This window comes from Phalacrocorax carbo, chromosome 5 (genome assembly GCF_963921805.1).
Source record: "Phalacrocorax carbo chromosome 5, bPhaCar2.1, whole genome shotgun sequence".
Lineage (NCBI taxonomy): Eukaryota > Metazoa > Chordata > Aves > Suliformes > Phalacrocoracidae > Phalacrocorax > Phalacrocorax carbo.
The window spans coordinates 57,131,468-57,158,008 of NC_087517.1; the positions used below are offsets into that span (position 1 = coordinate 57,131,468).

At 36.6% G+C, this 26,541-nt stretch overlaps 1 long non-coding RNA gene across 1 annotated transcript in view; it reads right to left on the minus strand.

Moving 5' to 3' along the window:
• LOC135313701 (uncharacterized) overlaps positions 1-26,541 on the minus strand; it is a 135,921-nt gene that overhangs the window by 101,130 nt on the left and 8,250 nt on the right. The window contains exon 2 of the long non-coding RNA XR_010373238.1: positions 6,236-6,290. This is a non-coding gene — a long non-coding RNA (uncharacterized LOC135313701). The remainder of the gene's footprint in view (positions 1-6,235; positions 6,291-26,541) is intronic.

Here is a 26,541-nt window from a genome sequence, read left to right on the forward strand (position 1 = left end):
AAGAATTTGTATAAGAAGGAACAAACAAGTATTTTCACAAAGCCTCAAATCTTTAAACAGAGAGGAAAGAGGATACCTGTGTTTCAGAACTGCGGATAACTGGAAAAAAAACTCTGAAAGAGAAGACTGACATTGTGATGAAATCAGACCATCATCAAACCTCTCCTCTCTGTCATGACCTCATTCAGTATGGAGAAAGTATAAACTAAAACTGCATAAATAGTGTGTTTCCAATGACTTGTAAATTAAAACAACCTGTAACATGGTGAGGGACCATAAAGGGTGACGATTACACATTTTTGGGAATCCTAATTAAGCTGAATTTTAATGCATTTGTCTTTGATATACTTTACTACATTTATAAAGATCCTCCAGATATAATAGGATCTGTAGATGACATGTGGATGACTGACATCTTTCCAATTCTTTCTAATCAGCCTTTGGGCAAGATACCAGAGGTCTTCCACACTAGCAGACAGTGTACTTCAGTTAACAGCCAGTAGGAATGACTGTCCTTGTTCTCACAGTTTCAGGCTCCAGTCTCTGGCTTAAACATTAAGAAAAGTAGCAAATGCCTGTCATGGATTTGGTGAGGTAGCCTAAACATTCAACTGTAAAAGAATTGTGGAAGTCGGATACTACATTTACGTAACTGAATAGCCTGGCCAACATCACAATTTGAAACAGGCTTTGTGATAGGATTCAAATCAGACCATGTTGAAAGAAGTGGTGTTGGAACTGAACTGTTGTTAAATGTAGAACAAAGTGTCTTTTCAAGTGTGTTCTCTGACCCTCATCTAAGACTCAGACTCTGCCTAACCTGGGCTCCTATACCTGGCCAATATTGTTTCATTATATGACCAGATAAATGAGCAGTTCAGAAATAAATAGAAGTACTGTCAAAAATGTTAGAGTTCTGTAATGAGTTACAAAGTAAGCCCTGCTTTAGAATGAAAGTGAATGTCTTTGAAATCAGTTATTTTTAAAAGGAACAATTGTGGTATGTCTTTATTAAAACAAATGTGTACCACAGTCATGCTTGGCTTAATGTACTGGTCTTGCCTGGGAAGGCCTTTATTTCAGCATGCATAAATGATGGTATTACTGAAAAAATAGAAGGCCTAAAAGCCAAAGGTGAAGGAGACAGCATCCCAAACATAGGACAAAAGGGCAAAAACAGCTGTTACAAGTTTTCAGTAATATGAATCATAAAATAAAGAAAAAATATTGAGAAATATGTGAAGAAACAAAATATAAAAATGGAGCATCATTTGTGCATGTACATGTGAACACATGAATAAAAACACATATGGAATATGTAAAAATTTTTCCCTTCTTCTCAAGTTACCAATGTGATACAGGAGAGCAATGAGCTGGCTGTAGAACAGGTGGGTAAATCCTTCATTTGCACAGCCTGGAGCTGGGGCTCAGAACTTAAACATATTAAGCTGCACTTTGAAAATCAGTTTCATAAACTGAGGCTATACTCCATCACTGCCACAAAAAATGTGCAATGTCTCCTCTCCTCCACAAGTTGTGGCTTGTCTCTGCTTTGTTTCACCCTCTCCATGTGCCAGCACAAGCTTGTTCCAGGCTGAATATGCAGTCAGTGACTCAATGTCCAAGGGAGATCAGTGACAAGTGGTGTCCCTCAGGGATCTGTATCAGGACCGATACTGTTCAGTATCTTTATTAATGATATAGACAGTGGGATCGAGTGCACCCTCAGCAAATTTGCAGATGACTCCAAGCTGAGTTCTGCTGTTGACGTGACTGAGGGATGGCATCCCATTCAGAGGGACCTGGACAGGCTCAAGAATTGGGCCCAGGTGAACCTCATGGGGTTCAACAAGGCCAAGGGCAAGGTCCTGCACCTGGGTCAGGGCAACCCCCAATATCAATACAGGCTGGGGAATGAAGGGATTGATAGTAGCCCTGCTGAGAAGGACTTGGGGGTACTGGTGGATGAAAAGCTGGATATGAGCTGTGAATGTACACTTGCAGCCCAGAAAGCTAATTGTATTCTGGGCTCCATCAAAAGAAGCATGGCCAGAGGTGACTCTGCCCCTCTGCTCCATTCTGGTGAAACCCCACCTGGAGTGCTCTGTCCAGCTCTGGAGTCCTCATCACAGGAAGGACATGGACCTGCTTGAGGTGGTCCAGAGGAGGGCCACAGAAAATGATCCAAGGGCTGGAGCACCTTGCCTATGAGGACAGGCTGAGAGAGTTGGGGTTGTTTATCCTGGAGAGGAGAAGGCTCTGGGGAGGCCTTCCCGTACTTAAAGGGGGCCTGCAGGAGAGATGGGGAGGGACTCTTTACGAGGGAGTGCAATGACAGAGATGGGGTGTTTTTAAACTAAAGGAGTGTAGATTCAGACTAGATATAAGGAAGAAATCCTTTATTATGAGGGTGGTGAGACACTGGAATGGATTGCCCAGAGAAGCTGTAGATGCCCCATCCCTGGAAGTGTTCAAAGTGAGGCTGGCTGTGGCTTTGAGCAATCTGATGAGTGGAAGGTGTCCCTGCCCATGGCAGGTGGGTTGGAACTAGATGGATCTTTAAGGTCCCTTCTAACCCAAACCATTTTATGATTACAGGAAAATCATTTTTTTTTTAAAAAAAGGATAATTTTAAATTAATTCAGTTTCATTATATAGCTTATCCTAGAGTCACAGAAAAGGGCTATGCTAACATAAAGGAGAAGCTAACATAAAGGATGGGATCAATGGATATGGGATGTGATAATACTTCCCTTGACAGCAGTGCCACCTATGTTGGCTTAAAATTCTCATCAAATAACAACTTGAAGGACTAGAACTATTTCCTGGCAATCAAAATCAATGAAATATGGAAACTCGGCTTTTTGTTTCACATAGTAACTGAAAAACATTAAGAAAAACTAGTGATTCACAGATACCCAAAGCTTTTTGGTCCTCTGCTGTAAAGCTTTAAAACACTTGTGTGGTGGCACACAACCATTTCAAGTTACAAATAGATAGAATAATTTGCAGCTTAGATTCTCTCAGAAATTAACCTGGACCCACGAAACTCTGGCCTGTAAGTATTCTGTCTAGTATCAGAAGAACAGCATTAAGAAAAACAATTTAGAAGAATATTTCTTCTTCTATTTAAAAAAGGAGAAAGAGACATGGAAGCTAAGGACAGTAAAAAACATTAGTATTTTTTTTATAGGAACTTTTGTAGGAAATGTGGCTGTTACTTATTGCTTAATCTCTAAATTTGAAAATCTTTCCAGTGTTGGTCATTCATTGTGTCTTCAATTATTTTATTGAGCAAAGGGACATATGACAAAATCATGGAAATAGATATGTATACTGTTGTTCATAATATCTGATATACCTAAGTCAACTACTAATTCAGCACGAGTTTGCTCTTTAGAAGACTATTAGAATGTTGCCACTAACTTCTGTGGGAGCAGCTGCAGGACATGGGTGTGAACTTCTGTTATTTACTATGCAATTCTAATGTTCAAAACGACATAGTTTAAATAGATGGTAGGTTTTTGAGTCTGAATTCCAGAACAACTCCACCTCCAAAAGAAAAATATAATAAATTCTCACTGATTTTACGGAATAAACATCACATATGATTTGTACTTAGCATCAGCATTCATTTTCCTCCACTTCTTCCTCCACCTTAAAAATGTGAAATGCCTTCAAACACAAGGTCTAACTGGTGGGGGAGGGGCAGGTGGAAATCCCTTTTATTATGAATCTCATAACCTTTGACTGCCCTAGCCCATTCAGGAAGTGCTCTTAATCGTCTGAAACATTTGTTTAAGTAAATGTGTTTCTCTTGAAGTATCTCCCAGGCCCTGTTTGGAACTACATTAAATTCCTCTTGGCAGTGACCATGGCCACATACTGGTCTCAGTTAGATGATGGATCCCACATATTTGGAAGGATGTTAGGACAAAACAGATGAAGATGGCAATGACCCACATACAGATGTTATTTTTTTCTCATCCAGAGAAAAAAAACACATGATCACTTTTGGCATCCAGAGCCCAGTCAGTCAGTCCTCGCATAGCCTTCACAGACACTTTTATCTTCTAGAGGAGTGGCTAAAGAAATATGTGCCATATTTAGGCACTAAGTTAAATTACACTTTTTTTCTATTCCAAGTGAAAAAATTAACCCAGTAACTTCTAAATTAAGTGGAAATGGAATTAAGTTATAGTAAAAGCACCACTTGGTACACAGATTCATCCTAATGCAGCATATGTCCATTCACTTAACTGTGAAGTTAATTAGAAATTCAGACCTGAGGGATCAGTTGCTTTGGAAAAAAAAAAGAGATTCTGAAGTGCATCAGTTACTGAATATGCCTTCTACAAGAATACACCCAAACAAAACAGTAATATCTACAGAGAGAACAGAAAAGATAAATGTTGTATCATCATACGGTATATAAAACAGATATGTAGATCGCTATGGTGTATTAGGATATCCCAAAACCAAATCCCAGACATACCATTTGTGGGAAGAGGATGATATTGCTAAAATTATTCCTTGCTCAATTTTAGTATTTTATAATATTGTAATGCTTCAAAATTTAGTCATCTTTTTTTTTAATTGTTTAAATTTAAATAAGCAGAACTGAAGCAGAACACACAGGGTGTTTGTCACTTAGGATTTTGATGTATAACTAACATATCAGAATAACAGGTGATTAGGTGGTTTTGGTCCTCAGTATATTCCTGTGCTTGAAATTAAACACATGCATTATTTTTTTAAAAAAAATTAGAGCCACAATTATGTCATGTACAATTAAAGTCCATGAAACACATATAAAAAATATTCCATCTTACAGACTGTAAATTACATTTTTCATGTCTGATTAATGAGAAACCTTTCAGAATTGCAGCACAGTATACCTTTTTTTTTTTCCTCAAGCATGACAGAAGGCCAGGTACAGGCAGTCCTAACATACAGCAAGAGCATATGCATAACCAGGTAACTGAGGCAGTATGGAGAGCAGTTCTCCACTTTTTCATCCTTGTAGACAGTATTTGTCCCTTTGATCCCTGAGCAGATCAAACAAAATCCACTAATAAATTATTTCTTTTTGTCTTTTGGATGCTGCCACAGGCCCTCAAATACTGATGGCTAAGTACTTCAGGAATATTTTGATTACTTTTATAAAACAAGTGTTTACCACAAAGGAATATTTTTTCCATCTTCTTATTTCTCCCATCATCTGAAGCCATTAATTTTAAGTGAAAATGTTAATTTTAAAATAGTTGAAAAAGTTTTTTAGTATGAATCATTTTGAATACAAATTTCAGAAACATCAGAAATGTATAAAGGGAAAGTGAATTTCTTACACTGACATTTTTCAAAACTGCTGAACTTCGGACTTGACAGCATCTTCACTCTCACTAGCAAAACTCTAGAGGATTAGGCTTGAATGGACTAGTTGAGGGTTGCCAGAGGAGAAAACATACTTCTCTAACACACAGGTTTAATAAGAGTGTGAGGAATGGCTACTTGCCTGTATGAGAATCATAATAAAAATCAGTTTCAGCTGCCCACTTTCCTATGACATTGAAAGGGTCTGAGGGGCTGACTACATGGGTGGCCAGTCCAACACACAGCTACCACTTATGTTGTGGTTTCTTGCACATGCTACATACCCATCTCAGTGCATTAGTCCTCTTCAGATACTAACACTGTAGTACAACTCCTCAGCCTGATCTAAATCACTTTATTAAAACACAGATGTGTCTATTATAATTCTTACTCATACACATTTGTCTGTTCATGTAGGGTTTTATTGGTAATGCAGCTATATCCACAAAGGTTCATCTTCAGCTACTAAATCAGAAAATGCTGACCTGCAAGGTTCAGTCCTGACAAGTCTCATATGATGTTTAGCACCACCAGTGCATCAGTAGCACACTTACAAGCTTTATTAGTCATTAAAAATAATAAACACTTAAAACCTGATGTATCAGCCAGTTTTGCTCTGTGGGGAGCTTGTGAGAATAGAGACATAATTTCTTTAGAATCTGAGTAGCAGAGATCAGAAAGAAAGAAGAAAACTAGATTAAGAAGGAAGAGCATCTGAGTTATTGCCATGCTATCTTCAGAATGAGAAAGGATATACCTTAAGGATGGGAGAAGTAGTCTGGGCAAAGGGAGGAACACTGAAGTGAAACTACAGTAGTGGTCCTTGGATGATAATAACCCGATAGCAAAAAAGGTTACTCACCAAGTGAATGTTGGGAGAAGTTCAGAAGCTGTTGTAGCTGGGTGTCACAGAAACACTGAGGGGGGAAAAAAAATACACAACAAACTGAATAAAGCACAAGCAACGTATGAGGGGAATTGTTTCAAACTAGTGGAAGGAGAAAGAAAAGAGATTATATGCATCGCAAAACAAGATTAAAAAAAGTAGAAACACTCTATTTGTAACAAAAATGCTTTTATCTCACAAGAATGGTATTACTTAACATATCTTTGCAAAATTTTCCATTACACTTCCAATTTCTAGATTTGGTTCAAACGCTATTAGAGTATAAGATGAGTAGATTATGCAGCAAGTGAAGTTTACCCTAATAAATCCTTCTGGCCCTATCTCAGTTATTTTCTAAAGACATCTTAAAATTCTGCATACACGGATATGATACAAGGGAATAACAAAAACAATTATTCATTGTGAATAGGGTAACTCTAAACTTTTCAGAGCAGTAGTACAGAAGACAATGGGCAGATATTAGTACTTAGCTCTTAGATTTTATAATTATCAAAGGAAGAAGCACCAGGGTGGAATTCATGGAACTGTAAATTATTTCATATATTTCTAGTCTAATCACCTGCTGAAGGGAGGGTTAAGTTCAAAGCTAAATCAGATTTCTCAGGACTGGTCATGTCAGATTTTGAAAATCTTCAAGGAGACAAGTCCTAAACCTCTCTTCTGTCACTTTCAAATAAATACATTAGTATATACACCTTCTATAATGACCTTAAATATCTTTAGATATCAAAAAATTAGTTTTCTCACTCAGCTGTGTAGATTTACCCAACGGATTATTTATTCCTAAAGTAGCTGTCTGATACAGTTGGAGGTATTTCCTGTCTGTAGGTGCCTATTTTACCTCCCTCAGCCATAAACGGAGCCCAGAAGAATAGCTTATGTGAGACAAGTAACCTTTAGACAACTGCAGTTATGTAAGACAACCCTAATTATGATGTTCAGGCTTGCGCTGACTACCACTTCCTCTTATATGGGGTCCTTTCCACTATTCTATACCACTCACAGAATCCTAGTGTCAATTCAAAATGTAATTTCTTTTGGGAAGAATCTTGTGATGCCCAAGATCTTGGAAAACCTTCCATATAATACCATGCAAATGGTGCCCAGTAACCCTATCCTTAAATAGTGACTTATAACGCTATGCTGCATTGCTTTGTATGGAAACCTGCAAGTGAGTATGTTTTCCTTGTCTTGATACATTAGTATAATCTATTTTTTCACAGGTTACATATTAGGAGTTAATAGTATGTTCTATCTCTCCTTCCACACTGAATGGACTTTTTTATTCCTCTGCATATTTTTACTACTGCAGTAGCAATTCTACACTACAAAACCATTCGTTAACAAAAACACAAAGTAAACTGAGAGTGAGTACATCAAAGGCCCTACTTTTCAGGCCCAGAGATAAAAGCATTGTGACTGGCTTTTTCCCTAAATGGACGTTTGAATTTCTATGTATTAAAGGTCTGAACATTGATAAACTTGGCTTGTTGGTAGCGCCTCTTCAGCTTCTGAATTCTGAACTTTTGTTGCACTTTCACAGCACTTTGTGAAAAATGACAGTAACAAATGTGTTGAAGTTCCAGTGGTGCTGTGATCTGAACAGTATCACCTAAGACTAGAAATATGCACGTGTCTTTAACAAATACAAAAAAGGACAACAGAGTCGACCAGTCAAACATGGTGCAGCCACACAGTAATAAGGTTGCATGTAGCCACTCCCCTCTCATTCCCAGAACGAAAAGTAAAATCACAAGCTGGAGGAGAAGGAAGAAATTTGCAGTGCTCAGTCAAACACAGCAATTTCATATGAGAGGTTCCTGCAATGCTTATCCCATCATTAGGGAGAGCCAAGAAAATGTAATTTCTGCACTGTGCTCTCCTACTGCTTTGTGATCCAGGAACTGAGATGAAAATACATGACAGGTAGTCATAGCTCCATGAAAATAAGGCAGTACCTAGAAGAAATCTTTGGGAAATTGAGAAGTGATTTGAGAGGTCTTTTCTAATGAGGAAGAAAGGATTGTATAAATTAGACAGAACTGCATCACAAGGAGATTAAAGGAATTTAAGAATTTAAGAAAACCCAGCTGAGACACAGCACTGCCCTGGCACTTTGCTACAACTTTATAATTTTTATAATTCCATATGAATAAAGAAAGAGGCAGCACTGTAGGTCATGGACATAGCTGTCTATCTGGCTAGAGCAAAAATTGTTAGGATAAGGAAAAGAGCCCAAATAATCCTTTGTTGAAGAATTACTGGGTCCACTTGGACCAGCAGTTTCCAGGTTGCAAAACCTGTAGATACATTTGGATTAAGCTCTCCAAAATGTCTGCAGGCTCCAGTATACACTTATTGCTCTGATAAAGTTTTTTGCTTAAAACACATTTTGATAACATGCTGTCACCACACAATTCCCAGAGCCAGAAACCATTTTGAGATATCTATGTCCTATGAAGGTTTAGGTTAATTGGTTAGAACCAGAGTTAGAAGAAGGTGAACTAGTCTGACTGGGTGAAGGGAAAAGTAAATTATCTTCATGGAACATGGGAAAGAAGGCATATTGTTTGTAGTAGGAAGGCAGGAAGAAATTGTCAATGGCGAGAAAAAAAATAGACTATAGAATTTCCACACATTTCAATGGAAGAAGCCAACAATCTCATCTATTAATATCTGTCCATTAAACTGCAGCATAGTTACGCTACAATCTTACAATTGTAACAAACAGGTATTGTGTACTTTGCATTTTCCAGACAGATTATTTGAATCTGAGATCTAAAAGACAAATGAGAGAGAGAATTAAAAAAAGAGATACAAGACATTAGTGAAAGATTTTGGTGATTATTGGCTCTTATTTTATTATTTGATCATCACTTCCTCCTTTGTTTTGTAGTCTCAGCTATGACCCCTATGGGACAAGAAGCATCTTTAGCTGTATGTTTGTAGCAGGATTTTGTCTCTAAATGTATTTGAAACTACTGGACATCTTCAGCATTGCTGCTCCTCTGTCTACAACAAAACCAATTCCTGCTGTAAATATATACAATAATTATGGGAGTTCTTAGTTAATAGCTCTGTTTTTAACACTTCCTAGAAAATAATTCCATCATACCAGCTACCTTAATGATTAATAAACATCACTATGCTTGGAAGCATTTGCTATTTTCCATATTGTTTATATATATTCCAAATCACTTTCTATGAATTAGAGAAAAGTAAATCTTTTCTTCTTCCCTTGCTTTTCTCCCTGCAGTTATTTAGAAGTCCAGTTCATATGTTGTGTCCTACTTTGATAAGAAAGAAATACTATTGATATTTTTTATTTCAGTTTGATAAAAAGCATGTTTGTTTTCGTTCATAGATTTAAAGCCCCAAAATGGACCAGTACCGTAAATAAAACATGCAATCTCATTTTAAAAATTTATTACAAGGAATTTTGTTTATGATTTCATGTTCTCCAGTAATAATTAATTGGAGGTCTTCACTGGTCCCCACAGACTAACTATCATTCAAAATGCACTAAAGGATGATCAACACACAGCAGCACATCTTCAGCAGTGAAAGTAACCGTATGTATTTTTGCTACCAGTTTAACATAAATTTAAAACCAAGTCATTTTACAGCGTGTGGTTTTGCAAACACTGCCAAGAAAATAGCTAATTTACCAGTTTCTAAGAGTTTGAAGATTTTTTACATAAGTTACAATCACTGCTAAATACTTGAATGGTAATACTTTTTACAGTGACTTCCATTGGAGCCTCTGGAAAAGCTTTAAAACTGTTAACTGATTAACAACAATTATTTTCAAGAACATATTGAAAAAAATTCCATTTGTTATTCTGTGTGATGTTGACTATATTTGAAGCAACAATACAATACAAGCAAAACTAGCACCACAGCAGTTTTGCCTCCACTGTACAAAGGAGAAATTTATCCAGCAAATATAAGGCCACTGTGTGTTTTCATCCCTCACATGAAATCTCAAATTCTTAGGGCAAGGATGGACTTGGTAGCATATCCTAATCAAATACAAATGGTCCTCTTGTGCAGGGAGACTGTATTACCCTTTCTTACAGCAGGAATGTTCCTGCAAGAAGATGAATATAGAAGTTAGGACAGTTAGGACGCATAATACACACTAAGGACTATTCTGTACTCACAGATCAGACCTTGCTTTGACTATCACACATGATGTATGTGCTTACTGTTAGTAATCTAAATAATACTGCAGAAAAATAGAGCACAAAAACTACCTTAGTATTCTGAGCCTCCCTTTTCCAAATTGTTCGTTGATTGAAACAACCCTTTCATGAACCTGTATTTCTAGCCTTTCATTCCATTGCTTATCTCCTATTTATGCAAGTTCTTGAGCTTTCCTAAACCAGTCATATAATCCTGTACACAATTTGTACATATCAAATAATCTCTTTACTGTCTGTTCTAAATCTTATTTTTGAAATTTTAATTTCTTCTGCTGTAGAAGAAATTCCATGTTCTTTTCTCTTACAGAGTTTTTGAATTTTTCCTCATTTGGCTACTTATGTTGAAGTGAGCGAACCAGCTACAGCATGCCTGGTAACAGCGTGTACGACTAAGGATATTTTGGAATTATGAAATGCTGACTATTATTGTCTCTTTGCTGATAAATCTCAACTTACGTTTGCATTTCAAAATCTTCATTCTCTTAGGTGGACTGGTGCCTTTAGCAAAATCAAATAAAATTCTTCCTAATCACTTCTATCTCTACTAATTTCACAGAATTTCACAATGTTCATTCTAACTGGAGGATCAGAGAATAGCTGAGGTCGGAAGGCATCTCTACACCATCGTGCTCTGAGCAGAATCAACTATAGCAGGGCCATGTCCAATCAGATTTCAAACATCTCCAAGGACAGAGACTCCAACTCTCTGGGCAACCTGTGCGAGTGAGTGTTTGACCACTCTCACAGTTTAAAAAAAGAAAACAGAAACACCACCCAACCAAACAAAAAAAAAACCCGCAACAAAACCCAACCAACCAAATAAAATGTAAGTTTTACGTTTAAATGGAATTTCCTGTATTTCAGGAAAGAGGAACAAAGGAAAATAGATCACTTTTTTTTTTCTCCTTTACCTCTGATGAAGAACATTTGCTGTGCACTAACCCCTGATACTATGCCAATTTCAATATCAAGTAAGAAGAATAAATGGCAATTACTGAAACACTAGCAGCATTCTCTGCCCAGTGTCACTGAGATTTAGTCATGACTTAAGGCACTATAAAGAGAGCATATGATTACATCAGACAAAGTCATCTGAGTGTGAAGTATTTGTACTTTTGTAGTACATGCTGTGTATTTCACTAAAGGGTCAGGAGACTTCTTGCAAACATTAAATGATGTTGTCTCAAGATCAGCATTTCACTTCTGTAACCAGTTTGTATGACTGACTAAAGCAAAGGTTCAGCACTCCACTAGGAAAAGAATTTGACCCTCTGACAAATAAAATGAAGTAAAAAGTAACAAAACATAGGACACCAGTCTAAAAAGCTCTTCATCTTTGCAATATCTTTAATTAGATCACTGAGACAGTGCTGTACACCATGGACTGGCTTGTGGAGCAAACTCCTACAATTTATTCAGGTTAACCACCATTTTAAACACATGGTATTCACTTAACTAAAATTGATTGTATTTTTGCAGAAGTGCCAACATTAGGAAAATTTGTGTTTCCCTAATGAAATAGTCTGTGATTCTATTCCTATTTTGCTGCTGCTTATTAAGCACTGCTTTCAATAAACAATTGAAAGAAGCTTCCGTTATTGGTTGGCTTAATCCTGCAAGGTACATAACCCTAAAGGTTTTTAGGGATGGGAGTTGTTCATTGATTCTAACGAGACATCTGCTTAGTTCAGTACTAGGGAATTTGGTCCAAGGGCAGAAATAAAAGTTTCTTTGCAATGTCTCAAATGTGCATCTGCCTTGACCCCCTCCCAGGGAATCATGTTCTATTCATTCCTTACCCTGTATGCTTATACGCTTTAAAAGGTAAGCTTTTAGTTGTTAGTACTAATTTAAAAATTAGTACTCTGATATTCAGAATTATCCCACTAACAACAAGATGCAGTATAATGTACTTGTTTGTATTCATGCAGACCTTGTGTAGGTAGCATGAATCTGAACTGTGAGTTTATGAGTGAAAAACTGCCAGCTTCACATGCCAGGCCTATCATTTTTAAGTTTATTAATCCCTGTTAGTATCAAACCTTTCCTTACCATGCTTCTAAACCAAGCTTCCCATTAAACAGAAGCAGAAAACGGAGTCATTGACAAATCTATAATTTATTATACTAAAATTAAATATTTGATACATTATGTAAGTTACTAGCTAATTCAGTGATTATCTTACAATATATACTAGTTCATTTTCACCACACATATGCATTTAGAAGTTAAACCAAATCATGTAAAACTTAAGTATAGTCTGCATGGCATGTATCAGCTCTGCAGAGCAACAGATTTTGCTCATTAATGGCTAATTACACTCAATTTTAAGAACTTGCATAATTTAATTATTTAAGAATCTTGCAATACATTCACTACAAAGCTGCGATATTCGTAATTCCAATTTTGCATTATCTTTGAAGTGCATGCAGTTAAAAAAAAGATATTACAGTGAAATAAATGAAAATATGTTGTTAAGAAGTCTCTGCTCACCCTAATCTTGTCTCTAACCCTCCCTTCCTCCAATCCAAAAACCACTTTCCCTCATTAGTTTTATTTAGCCTCTCTGCTGTCTGCAGACAGGCAGTGAATGTCCAACAAGAAGGTATGGAATTGTAGACATACATCACGTAGTCTGTCTGTTCACTGGGAATTAACAGAATGTCTCTATAATCCATGCAAGACAATGTGAAAACTTAATATTCTCCCTTCAATTTTGCTGTGCAAATGTAGGCAAAACCAGTTTTATTAGTTACATTTGCCTTTTAAAATTTTCTGATCTTTCTCTTTTAAGATTGGAATGGACCTTAGGAAACTTTTTATTTCTTGTTTTTAAGTATCTTACCTGATAAATGATATAATGTTCAAGTATCTAGCAAGCTGGCTGAAGACCTCTATAGGCTATTTTGGGGTCAGAAAGATGCCATATTATTCTGGAACATCAGAAGTGCAAAATGCACTGTTCTGGAGACTGACAATGCAGCTAGCATTTTATACAATATTAATGTAAAAGAACAGACAGAGTGGCAGCCATTCACTTACATTTCAAAATGTTAACCACATAATTGTACTCTGGTACACAACAGGAGGGATTCCTAAGGGCATCTTTCAATTTAAGAGTATTGCAATGGATTTAGATGCTTCTGTTCACTCCCTAATGGAAGTCATGCAGGTCACAAAACCATAAAATACAATTTGGTATTTTAAGTTCAGAGATAAGTCCACACACTGCAGAGGAGGTTAGCTACATAACTTTCTCAATTTAACAGATATTTTCACCAGCTATGCAGTGATATACATACTTCTAAATTAAGCATCCATTTATGTGATCTTTTTTAGTCAGAGATGCCTTTGCTGTGATCTTCAAAAAGTTCTGTCCAGCAACTGCCAAATATTAAACATAGAAAGTTGTCCACATTCCTGATTTTTACCTGTCTTGCCAGAATATTTTCCTATGCTAGAAAAAGGGGAACATGTCTCCAGACACAAGGGTAAAAGGCAGATCCATACTGAATTTCCTACTCTGTAACCTTTCCCACTCTGTAATCTTTCCCACAGCAGAACTGCTACTGACACATAGGATCATTTGATCACTCACACCTTTGGCCAAATATGCCAGTAGTGGCATACTGAGGATTTAGAAAGCTTATTTTAAGTTTAATTGGTCACAACAGCTGCTATACAGACAACAGAAATGCTATTTCCTTCTGAAGGACAACCAGCATGCATATGCTGTAGCAATATTTACCCTGTTACCATATAGTCTTCATAAAGACATTTGCTCATTTTAAGCCCAAGTAGCACCAACAAATATGTGGTGTCTTGCCAAAGTTGCAGCCAAAACTTGTTATTTAAATATCAAAACAAAATAGGCATATAGAGAATGGGAGATAGAGATTAATATTTTTCAGTGATTTCCCAGTGATGTTGGCCATAAATGTATCCAGAAATCAAACGGAGTAATGAAAACAGACCTTTGTAAAAAAGATCTGTAAGTCCTGCTTTTCCACATGTGCTTCTTCTTGCTTCTCAAACCCATACTGCAATGAAATACTAGCTGTCTCTTGAGTCCTTTACTTAATAAGTCTTCACTGTTGTTAAAAGACCCTACCCCAAAATAATGGCTATTATAGGTAACTTTAAATACTGTCTTTTTTAGTTGTAAGTATATCACTTAAATACCTTTTTAAAAAAATACTTACTGCACTGTGCAGATACATTGAGCTTTTCTGCCAATCCCTTACTATCAAATCCTTTTATAGTTCTTTGTTGTTAAACCAAATACAGTATTACATTGTCTGTCCTTACACACATTACTGCTGGATAAAGCCCTTAGCTCCCTAGACTAAATCTGTGCTGTTCTCTGTGCTGGTTTCTCAATGCTATCTCATTGCAACAGCTCACACTGAAAGCACGATATTCCCACACCCACCAACACAGCTCTTGGGATAAGAACTGCATCACAGTGTGTATTCTTTTCCGTAAGTTCCCACCAGCATGTCGCTAACAATTTCCTGGGCCTTATCAAAAAAAAAAAAAAAAAAGAAAAAAAAGATGGTTAAAAAGCCTTTGAAGAGTGGAAACAAAGAATCAGCCTCTATTGTTGCTCTACTTTCACTGCCATAATCTGTGTTTTCCATCATCCTACATGTAGAGACTACAAACATCACCTAATACAGACACTCCAATCAACAATTTACTATGGACAGCTATTGCTCAGTACCTGTAATCTTTCATCCCAGTATTTGTAATTTTCAAATAATCCTTTTCATTTCCTTCCAGCAACCTGAACTGAGTTGAACCCATCCCCGTCTCCACCAAAAAATCTTTTTCTTTGCCTGTCAGCAGGAGTAACAACTGAGTCAGTTTCAAACTTTGGACTTGATTCATGCAAGTGAAACGTACAGATCACATGAGTTTGCTACGGAAATTACTCAGAAACAAAGTGTGGAGCAAGCCACTTTGATTAAGTGTACAACTGTGATCCCTTACTTCTCAGCATGAGGCTTTTCCACTGAGCAAAACTAAGGACTTTTCAATCACACAAGAAAACTACTGGCAAATGGGTGGGTGGGAAGGGGAGCAGGGAAAGGATGATATTGGCTGTATTGCAGAAAATTATTTTTTTAAAAAAAGAGGAGGCATTCCGTGCCCCACCCCCAAAAAAAAAAAAAAAATAAAAAAGATCCCTATTAAAAGTAAGCTCACCCCAGGGGACATTTTGTAGTTCAGCCATCCTTCACAAGCCCTAATTTCATTATTCAATGCATTGGACACACTAAGAACTGAAGTGATATAAAGCAGTAATAAAATGCACAGTAGTCCTTCAAGAAACACTGTCCTTTTTTACAAAGAAACTGGTAGGTAATGTGCTTAAGACCAAGAACCCTTCAGTTCTCCATTTACTCATCTACAAAGCTGTCTAATAATACACAACAACAACAACTTGTTTATACATTTCTTGAGAGGGTTATCTAATATTTGTGGGCTGCTGTGAGACAAAGCCACCGTGATAATGCACTTATCCTGTCGTATGCTCAAAACAGTCTGAAGGCAAAGATGAAAAGTGTAAGTTTAGATTGGGATATTTAAATGGTCAAATCTCACCATTGAAATCCTAGATCCTGTAGCTGCCAGAATTTTTAATGGAACCGTACTAATATATTGAGAAAAATAAAATCTTGTGTTACTTTTATTTAAAAAATTAGAACTAAAAATACAAAATGCTAGATTGTTTTTCAAACAGCAATGGAATTCACGATATATAAATCCTAATATAATCCATGCTCTTTCCTTCTTTTGATTGTGTGGGGAACTCTTCCTCAGGAAATTGTCTGAGACAGAAAAAAATTTAAAACTTCTAATGGATTAGTTTTGTCATACTTTCTGTGTGCTTTTCCATGCAAATACAGAGGTGTGCCCATACACGCTGAATAGCATGAATAACATCCGAACAGTGGATTGTTCACAAGAGGTTTGCTTAATCTATTTGCTGCTTAGTGTTAATACTTTTTAACAGTCACTGAAGTTATGGAGTCAAAAATGTTAAAAAATATGAAACATTTGGGAAAGATGCTTAAGCTCCCACTGCCACCTCATTAACTCTTTCTTAGTTTTCCCCTCTCTCTGACACCATCCGAATTTTGAAGGGAAGCCATTGACCGGGAGGTCAAATAGCACCATTGTCAAAAGGGAATGGAAGATAGGGTTAATGGGGGAAAGATAGGAAATAAAGTCTGTTTAGCCCTCTCCTCATTAAATACTAAACTTTCAAGAAAGACAAGAGAGAACAGAAATTACTCAGATGTAGCTATGGACTGCTTTTGCCATACAGAATAAAAGGTGATAAAAGAAAAATATTTATATTTCTTTGGCAGAAATCTTGTCAGAGAGGTGTAAAAAGTATTAAGTAGTCGTATAAAACATGGCATTATTATACCAGTAATATAAGGCTAAATAAAAACATATTGTCTAGGAAGGCTTCTAGAGTAGTTTTCCATCCCATTTCCAATAACAGAATCATCTAAATCAGTAAATCTAAAAACAAAAATTTAATCTTACAGTATTTTCTTGGTTAATTTCCCCTCCTTAATTACTTCTACCAGATGAAATACAATATTGGAAATTTTAAATCTAAATATGTGACTCATAAAATTAGTTAATCACAAGCCAAGCACTATTACATGTATAATATTCCTCCATAGCCAGGCTTCTCAACTGCTGAAAGTACTGACACAAAACTGTACATGCTAGTATACATGATGAAAGGCAAAAATGGCATGCTTGGCAGGTCACATAATAGGTGTGCACATATATGTGCTAAGCCACCATGCATGTAAAGGTGCTTGCATGCATGCGTGTGTGTGTGTTTATGTGTGAGCTAGATCAAGTGACAGGAGAGGACTTATGGTGTAAAGCTACTGGGGAACAAACCTTCTTGCCAAGCTTTGTTCTGTGTGCATCTGGCTAAGAGAGACATCTCTCAGAGTAGTAGAGCACCATCACTTGCATCTTGCTGCTGGGCGTCACGTGTCATGTGCTCCTGACTAGCCCTGACACGGGTTCTGCAGATACACAGATATCAGCAAGTTGTTCAGGCAGCATACATGCAATTGGCACCAAAGGGAGGAGTGCAAGCCAGAGGCCAACTGAGCGACTCTCAGGCTAAAAGGATGGCACTTGGTATGCCTGTTTATCAGCTGAATGTTGGTGCTAACCACTTTTGCCCAGCTGATTTGACTTTTCTAAAGATGATGCCCACACATTTCTATGCCTTCTTCCAGTACTTTCTGCTCTACCTGTGAAACTAATTTCAGTTTCTGTGCCTTCTCCAATGCCATACACATTCTGTTTGGAAGGATTTTTAAAATCCACCTCTTCAGTATTGCTTACTGATCCTTGCTCTGCTCAAACTGCAGCCTTCGACTTGAATTGTCTTTTAGTTATTTCTGTGAATACCATTTATTAGTGAAGCTTCCTCTTTTCAGATACAGTTATTTTCCTTCCAACAACACAGAAAACAATGAGGGTGAAGACCTTGATTCTTGTAATGAAATGTTTCTCCAAACTTAATCTATGTAAGCTACAATTTAAAAATGGCAAAGACTTACTATTAAACATATATTTTTAATACTCCAGAGAACATGAAAAAAGAAAAAATGCAACCCACACCCAATTATTAAAGATGGTAATATTCTGTGAAATATCTGACCATACTATTATAGTTAAAAAAATAAAAACTAGGCCAAAATAACTTAAGAACATTTCAAATTACTAAAACGAAGACTAGAAACCGGACATACAATGTAAATGTATTTAAAGGCTAAGTGAATCTGAGTGTAAAGAATGACAACTGAAACCAAAGTTAAGTTCTTACAACGATAATAATTTAAAAAATAAAACAAAATGTGTATTAAAATTCCCACAGTAAAGGTGACATATGGCAACACTAGCTTTACAACAGATTCTTTGAGCCTATCAGCAATCACACTTTAGAAATAACCGCAGCATGCCTCCCAGCTTCCACTTGTTTTATGTGAAGAGAATACCCTTTGCTAATCCTGAAGCTGGTATAGCACATGCCCCTGGAACACCAGGTGAAGACACTTGTCACTCCTTCACTCAATTTACCAGTGTTTTCACAAGTAGGTATATCAGCCCCAGAGAATCTACTCGCACATCCACACAGGCAGGTATGGTTTAAGGCAAGCATAATTCAGACAATCACACAAACCCCTGTGCACAAACATTGCTAAGGTTGCCAAGGTGGGCAACTCAGGGAACAGAAAGTAGAAACTGGGACCAGTACTGTTTCATATCTTCATCAGCAACATAGACAGTGGGATCGAGTGCACCCTCAGCAAATTTGCAGATGACTCCAAGCTGAGTTCTGCTGTTGACGTGACTGAGGGATGGCATGCCATTCAGAGGGACCTGGACAGGCTCAAGAATTGGGCCCAGGTGAACCTCATGGGGTTCAACAAGGCCAAGGGCAAGGTCCTGCACCTGGGTCAGGGCAACCCCCAATATCAATACAGGCTGGGGAATGAAGGGATTGATAGTAGCCCTGCTGAGAAGGACTTGGGGGTACTGGTGGATGAAAAGCTGGATATGAGCTGTGAATGTACACTTGCAGCCCAGAAAGCTAATTGTATTCTGGGCTCCATCAAAAGAAGCATGGCCAGAGGTGACTCTGCCCCTCTGCTCCATTCTGGTGAGACCCCACCTGGAGTGCTCTGTCCAGCTCTGGAGTCCTCATCACAGGAAGGACATGGACCTGCTTGAGGTGGTCCAGAGGAGGGCCACAGAAAATGATCCAAGGGCTGGAGCACCTTGCCTATGAGGACAGGCTGAGAGAGTTGGGGTTGTTTATCCTGGAGAGGAGAAGGCTCTGGGGAGGCCTTCCCGTACTTAAAGGGGGCCTGCAGGAGAGATGGGGAGGGACTCTTTACGAGGGAGTGCAATGACAGAGATGGGGTGTTTTTAAACTAAAGGAGTGTAGATTCAGACTAGATATAAGGAAGAAATCCTTTATTATGAGGGTGGTGAGACACTGGAATGGATTGCCCAGAGAAGCTGTAGATGCCCCATCCCTGGAAGTGTTCAAAGTGAGGCTGGCTGTGGCTTTGAGCAATCTGATGAGTGGAAGGTGTCCCTGCCCATGGCAGGTGGGTTGGAACTAGATGGATCTTTAAGGTCCCTTCTAACCCAAACCAGTCTATGAAATGCATTGAATGAACACAACCTTTTCAAGACATGCTATGTCCTCAGCTCACAGCCATCACTATTCACTTTATTGCTTCTTCTGTTCCCTCCCATTTCCCTCATCTTTTATTCCCCTTCTCCCCTCCCCATTTTTTTTCTTTGAGAAATGAAAATTTATTTCTTTTTCAGGGAATCACTGTGTCCTAGATTACAGAGTTGGAAGGCAATTAAAAATGGGAATGGGATTAGTTTACTTTATGAAGAGATTATTTTTCTCAGCACTAAAGCAATGGGAATAGCTAAGATACTAAAGCACTAGATTTATGCTAAATAATTATACATTAATTTACAGTGTTCTATAAATTAATGAAATGGCGTGACACTAACTTCCTGGTTCAAGTTCGTCTCTGGTGTAACTCTACTTGATCCAAAACAGAGTTACAAAGATGAAAATGACACTCTATGCTTGATTAATTTTAAGCCCCCTGTGCTTAAAATGCTACATTTTTCTTTCATAAGCCTTTTTTTGAACAGAATACTTTAACAGGCTCCAAAGAGGTAGAACATTAGAAAGGTAAAAACTATTTATGTCTAACAGCAGTAGCTATAGCAGGACATCAACTTCTGTACACAGGAGGAATTTAAAAATTAAAATACGTTGGTATTTGTAACTGTCATAAATGCTGTTGAACTACCCAGTATTTAAATTAATAATTTAAGTGTTTGCCTAATGAACTGGACTTGATTATATTAAGACATTCTCAATTAATTCTGACAGATCATCTTCTGAATTAGAATATAGAACCAAAATGGTTTATGAAATCCTGGTCAAAGCTTTACTCAGTGAATATTTCTTCAACAATTAAAAATAGCCCTGTTCTAAAGCAAAAATGCTTAAGAAGCAATGAGTGAGAAAGTTAGAAAAAAAGAAACAAAATAACAAGCAAGTGCAGCAAATTCTCCTCTTCACCATCCTGTCAGCTGGAAATTGGCAACTACAGTAAGTAGCAACAAGAAGTGACAAGTAGTGGAAGAGACATGCTACCTCTGGCAGCTATTAAAAGCATGTTAAGAGGTTAGAACCAGCTCATTCATGAAGATAACTGGAAGCTATGAAGAAAGACAAAAGAATAAGCCATAGACCTCTGTCATATTACAAGAAATCAATGCAAAGTTTTGTCTCCAACCAACAATATAGTAAGACATACTGAGCCTCAGAACTACAGATAGTTTTTTAAAAATTTTATTAGGCTAGCTCAACTTGTTCTTATTCACTGCACTGGATTAGGCAGCTTCCTAATTGGATTGCTTCTTAGGTGCCTTAAGGATTGGACTGGATGTACAAGATTTCACTTCAGAGCAGTTTATGGACCTCATACAGGACTTTGATTTTAATAAGGAATTGAAAGACTTTCACCAGCCAGAGTTAAATTTTCATACCATATGTTAACACTGCTTTCCATCCTGTTCTCTTCTATTCATGTAACAGCTGGGCAACCTCTGTCCTTTGGCGAGTCAAATTATACTTTTTTTTTTTTTTAATTAACACTTAAACATCAAACATGCATACTAGTACTGGATTCGGGGACAATTACAAATGGAAAGCAAGGAGAAGAGAAACAATTACTCATCAGTCATATGAGTGTCAGGAATGAACAAGCCAGAGATACAATGGTAGCTAGGAAGGCAACTATGGATAGTTTCAATTCTGAGAAAATTATTTTTTAAATTATTCTCTAAATATTTTAGATTCAGGAAGGCTAGCTGGAGATATTTTATGCAAAACTAAAACAGTGCATAGAGGAAACAATTGCATTAACATAAGTCACCTTCTTCTATTTGTCTTAGCAGTATACCTTTTTCCCAAGCTTAAAATTTTAATACTGTGTGTTTTTCAGAGGGAACAGCATCCTTATATCTCTGTTTAGTGTTTCACAAACTTATCCTACTGTTCACACTATGTCAATAAGTTGAGTCCTTATTAATCTTCATGGTAGTTTGCCTCAATTTGGGGGCAAAAAAAAAAAAGAAAAAAAAAGATTACTTTCCTGTCTTATCTTTTGGGTTCTAATATTAAGTCACAACTGTCTTTCCACTACCAGACACGTAGCCATGTATTCGCATACACATTTAAATACTGAGATTGCGTAGGGAGGTGGGGAAGTATGCTGGAGAACTTTCCGTTCAAGAACATGCCGCCTCCTACTCACATTTTCTATATCATTCATCTTACCCAGCTCTAAGCTTGTTGTAGGTTTGCAAAAATGAAGCTGTTCTCATTGTTAATAGTTCTCCTAGATATCTAGAAGATCTGCAGATCTCTAAGTCTGTGACATTCAGTCAGATCACTTCTCTGTCAACAGCAGGCTGTTAATCTGGATAACTATTGTTCAGCATCTGCTAAACTGGTGATGGCAACTCATCTTCTAAAGCTGACATATTTCACTACTGAGAACCAGTTACATTAATGGCCATCTCATGGAGACAGCGAGTAGGCCAAATTCAGCTCCGATCTCATTTTATCTCATCAGGGAACCTGACACATGGTGTCTTATCTCTGGCAGACCAAGAAAGCACAGCAGAGAGGCACTGAGAGAAATATTTGGGTACTTAAAACTCCACAGAGAATTCTACACATGCCACAGCAGAAGAGCTTCAAAGCACAAAAGGTGCAAAACATTTGTGACTTGCAGGAGGCCAGTTCAGAACTTGTAGCCTCTAGGCACTCCCTTACCATTTCTAGGCTGTTCTCAGTCATTAACTGTTTCTGCTTGTTTCTTTGTGTACAGGCAAATTAAGTCATACCTTGCCTTCAAATCTAATCTGGACCAGATATTCAGCTAATGTTCACTGACACAGCAAGCACAATTCATGTGTACTGAAGAGCTTTTATCTGCACTCTTCCTTACAAGCACAAAGATGTTGGCAGGTCCGCAATAAATAGAACAAAAATTACTATTTCCCTAGATTAATTTATTTACATTAATCTACTAAAAACATATATAATCAGTTACAACATTTTTTTCTTGAAAGATCTAAACCACATGGTATTAGAGAGCATCACTTTTTTTCTTCCATTTTTCATATATTTTTTACATATCTTAATTTCATACTTGATTCTTTGACATACAGCCCAATTCAGCTCCAGGATATTTTACAGGACTTCTTCTAATGACCTAAAGAAGAGTGGAATTTTTCAATACTGATTTTGGAAAATTTTACAAAGTCATCAATCTGAAAAAAAACCAAACCCAAATCCCAACACTTAACACATGGGAATCAGTGCTTCAGTTAGGTCTATTTTAAAGCCAAAAGCTATTTGTGAATGTCAAAATTTGTAGTTAGCAGTGAATGCTTTATTATGCCTTTTATTTCTCCCCTTAAATCCCTTAGAAAAAACTGGAGATATTTGTGTCATTGTCCATGAAAGAATGAGGAAATCCTAGATGCCTAAAAATAGTAACTTCCTGATTTAAAAAACTGCTAAAAAATTACAATTTTTCACAGCAATAGTAGTCATTGAAAGATTTATAATGCAGAAACTTTGATGGTAAAATCATATGAATAGAAATTAAATGTACAGCACTGAAAGATAGCCTCTTACTTATAGGAAAAAGAATAAAACCAAATTTAATCAGACAACAAGAATTCAATATTTCTAAAACTATAAGAAAAGCCATAAACAACATAGAAAATGGAAAATCTGGGTACATTTCAAAGAGAACTTTGATATGTCTTGGGAACTACTGTTCAGTATAACTGAAGATTTATCACAGAGATGTCTACTATTCATTTTGCAAGACAACAATGCAATGTTTGATGCATCTTAATCAACATAAAAGAATATCAAAGAATAAGACATAACACACAAATGCAATCAAAATCATTAATGCATAATCTCAAACTTAAACTAGCACAATTTCATTAAGAACATTCAATTTACCAGCATAAAACTACATAACGCAGAAATAAATCAAGAAAGTATTCAATCATGTTTTAATATGGTCAATTATTTCCTTTTAGTTTAAATGTAAACCAGGAACTTCTTAATTAAAATACTGTTACTTTGGGGTCTAACTTTGTAGCCTTTCCTTCAGCTGAAGACACAATAAAGTGCCTATTTCTTGTAAAAGGTGACTGTTCTTTCTTACATATGTTCCATATTTTTCCTTTTTTGAAACATATTGTAAGCAATTAATAATTATCAGTTTTATCAAAACACTACTCTTAATTTTAATTTTACAGATAACTAGCTGATGAGTAACTAACAATGAGATTACAGTAATCTTACTTCTACTGAGTCAACAGCAAAACTCCAACTTTAAGTGAGTCAGCATTTTTCCTCTGTTTCTATTGAATTGCTTATACTTACTTGTAGTATAAACTATTAATTCATACAAAAGATAATATCTGTTAATCACTGGCTAACCTTTACGATTACAGAATTAACATTAAGCACAACTATATTGTTTAACTTAATGTTTTCTTACTATGTAACTATGTGAAGTCCTTGGACTGAAGAATTTGGCCACAAAATCATAAACGAAAAAAGTGTTGTACAGTTTCAATAGGAGTTTGACCTTGGCTAGTCCCAAAGTCCAGGTCCAGCAGTATGCGTGACCATGCTTTTCAAAACACTGTGCACTCAATAGCTTCCAGCTGCATACTTTTAAACGTTGGAGATTTAAAACAGGAAACAAAACAAAACAAGAACTCCTAATTACTGGCCAGTTCAAAGTATTTGAGATGTGAGCTAGCGGATACCTTGCACTTCTGGAAGCCTTAATCTCTCTATTTGGAGCTCAAAATGCGCTGGTGAAAATGTGAGAAGAATCAGCAGTGCTGACTGAGCACTTTCTATATAAAACTACCAATCCAGGTTTTCAGATAAGCAAGAAACAGGAATCAATAACAAACGAGACTTAGAATGTTCTTCTTTGACAGACTTTTTCATCCAATTTCACATTCTGTATACTCTTAAGCTCCCATATTTCAGGTGTGTAAAGATTGCAAAATCAGAGCTTTCTTGTAATCTTCCCAATTAATCCTCCCACACAATCAACCTATCAAAACTCTGTTAATACTCCACACTGCCACCATCATGCCTAAAACCCCCATCCCACTGTTTTCCATTTCATCAGTTACAGTGCTATTTTCAATAGCCAGCATAACACTGAAAATTAATGCAAACAATTTCCAAAGAAATACAGATAAAATGGGAAATAGCAGTTTTCTTCTTCTCTTTGTAAATTGTGTTCACTACATTCTCCTAACTTACAAAACTACCCATGCAAAACCTTCTCCTGAGTTTAAGCCTTCAGTTCAGTTTTCATGTGTATACTCAGCTTCATACTTAATTTACAGAAATGTGTGCTGTATTTGTATCGGTATTTGACTCCATTATCCATTTAGTTTATTTTCATAATACTTTGCGTAGGTACTATTTAACCACGACAATTTACAAATTCTGTTTGACTGTTCCTTTCTGTTTGATACACACATAACTCAAAAGCAGAAAAGCCATTTTTAAACCTCCCTAAAAAATGTGATGACATCTAAACTGTATATTCTTGTATATTTTCCACTACCCACTGCCACCTACTGCAGAATTAGGAGCAATGCAAATAGACCTACTTCCGAGAAACTCTGAAGTTGAATTGTAAATATAAACTTAAATGCTTAGTACATAATCTATGCAGATATATGCAGCGATATATATGCATTATGGACTATTTTAGACCTGAACTGAGTAGAATAGTTAGAATAACAAATGGTTAAGCAGTGCTAGCTTAAATCTAAAAGCTAAATTGTTTCTCTGAACAGGTGTCACTTTTTTCCACACATAATTAATTGTACTAGTTCTAAAACATTTGTATAAATTACTGTATTTTGTTTTATGTTTATTTTTCAATTTAAAAACCCTTTGAAGTAGTCACCCCTTCTGTGCTTCTTTAGGGTTTAATGCATTTGATCTCTAAAATGCAATTGCAAATGCGAAGCTACCCCAGCTGAGACAGAGGGCTTGTACAACTGCTTCAGCCCTATCTTTTCATCAGCTGAGTTACTTCCCAGGACTTAATATCAAATGCCTTAGGTTATGTAACCGTAATTTTAGGTTTATTTTTTGTATCAAAGAAACAAAAATGAAATTTGCTAAGAGTTAGACAGCAATTTAAAATGCAGTTTTAGTTTGCCAATACTCCAACTGTAAGCTTTTTAAACCATAGCAATGAATTTAGCATATTTATCTATGGTAATAATATAAGCTTATTTTCCTTGGGAAAAATTTTTGGGAGAAAATTATTTTAAGTTCAAATTTAAATTTTGTTGCAAAATTTATCTCCCTGTTCCTCAAATCTACAAGTTGTGCCACATTCAGTGGTTTTTTACTCTTCAAAAACATGAAAAATTAATTGATTTTTAAGTCAGTATTTTCCTATAAGAGCTGTATTCTTCCAGGTACAAAGACACAAATGATTACTTTTCCACTTCTGGGCTTCATGTTGGAACACATATCAGTTTTGACTTTCTGTAAGTGTTTTTGTTTTTAACTGCTTCTCCAGCATAGAAAATTTAAAGGATATTTTACCTTGCATATTTAAGTAAAAGATGTGTCTTAGTGCTCAGACATAACACTAGCGCAGTAATTGTCAATCACATAAAGAATATCTGCATTAAAGCCGCTTCTTCTGTTTAATGCCTACATTATTACATCACCAATACCTTGGGTAAGAAATATCTGTAGACCAAAGCTTCTTAACTATAAAATGTTTCTAAAAAATCCTTTAATGTAAAAGATAAAATGTTTGTTTGCTTACAGAACCTAATAGGTCTTTAAACAATGCTTGAAGG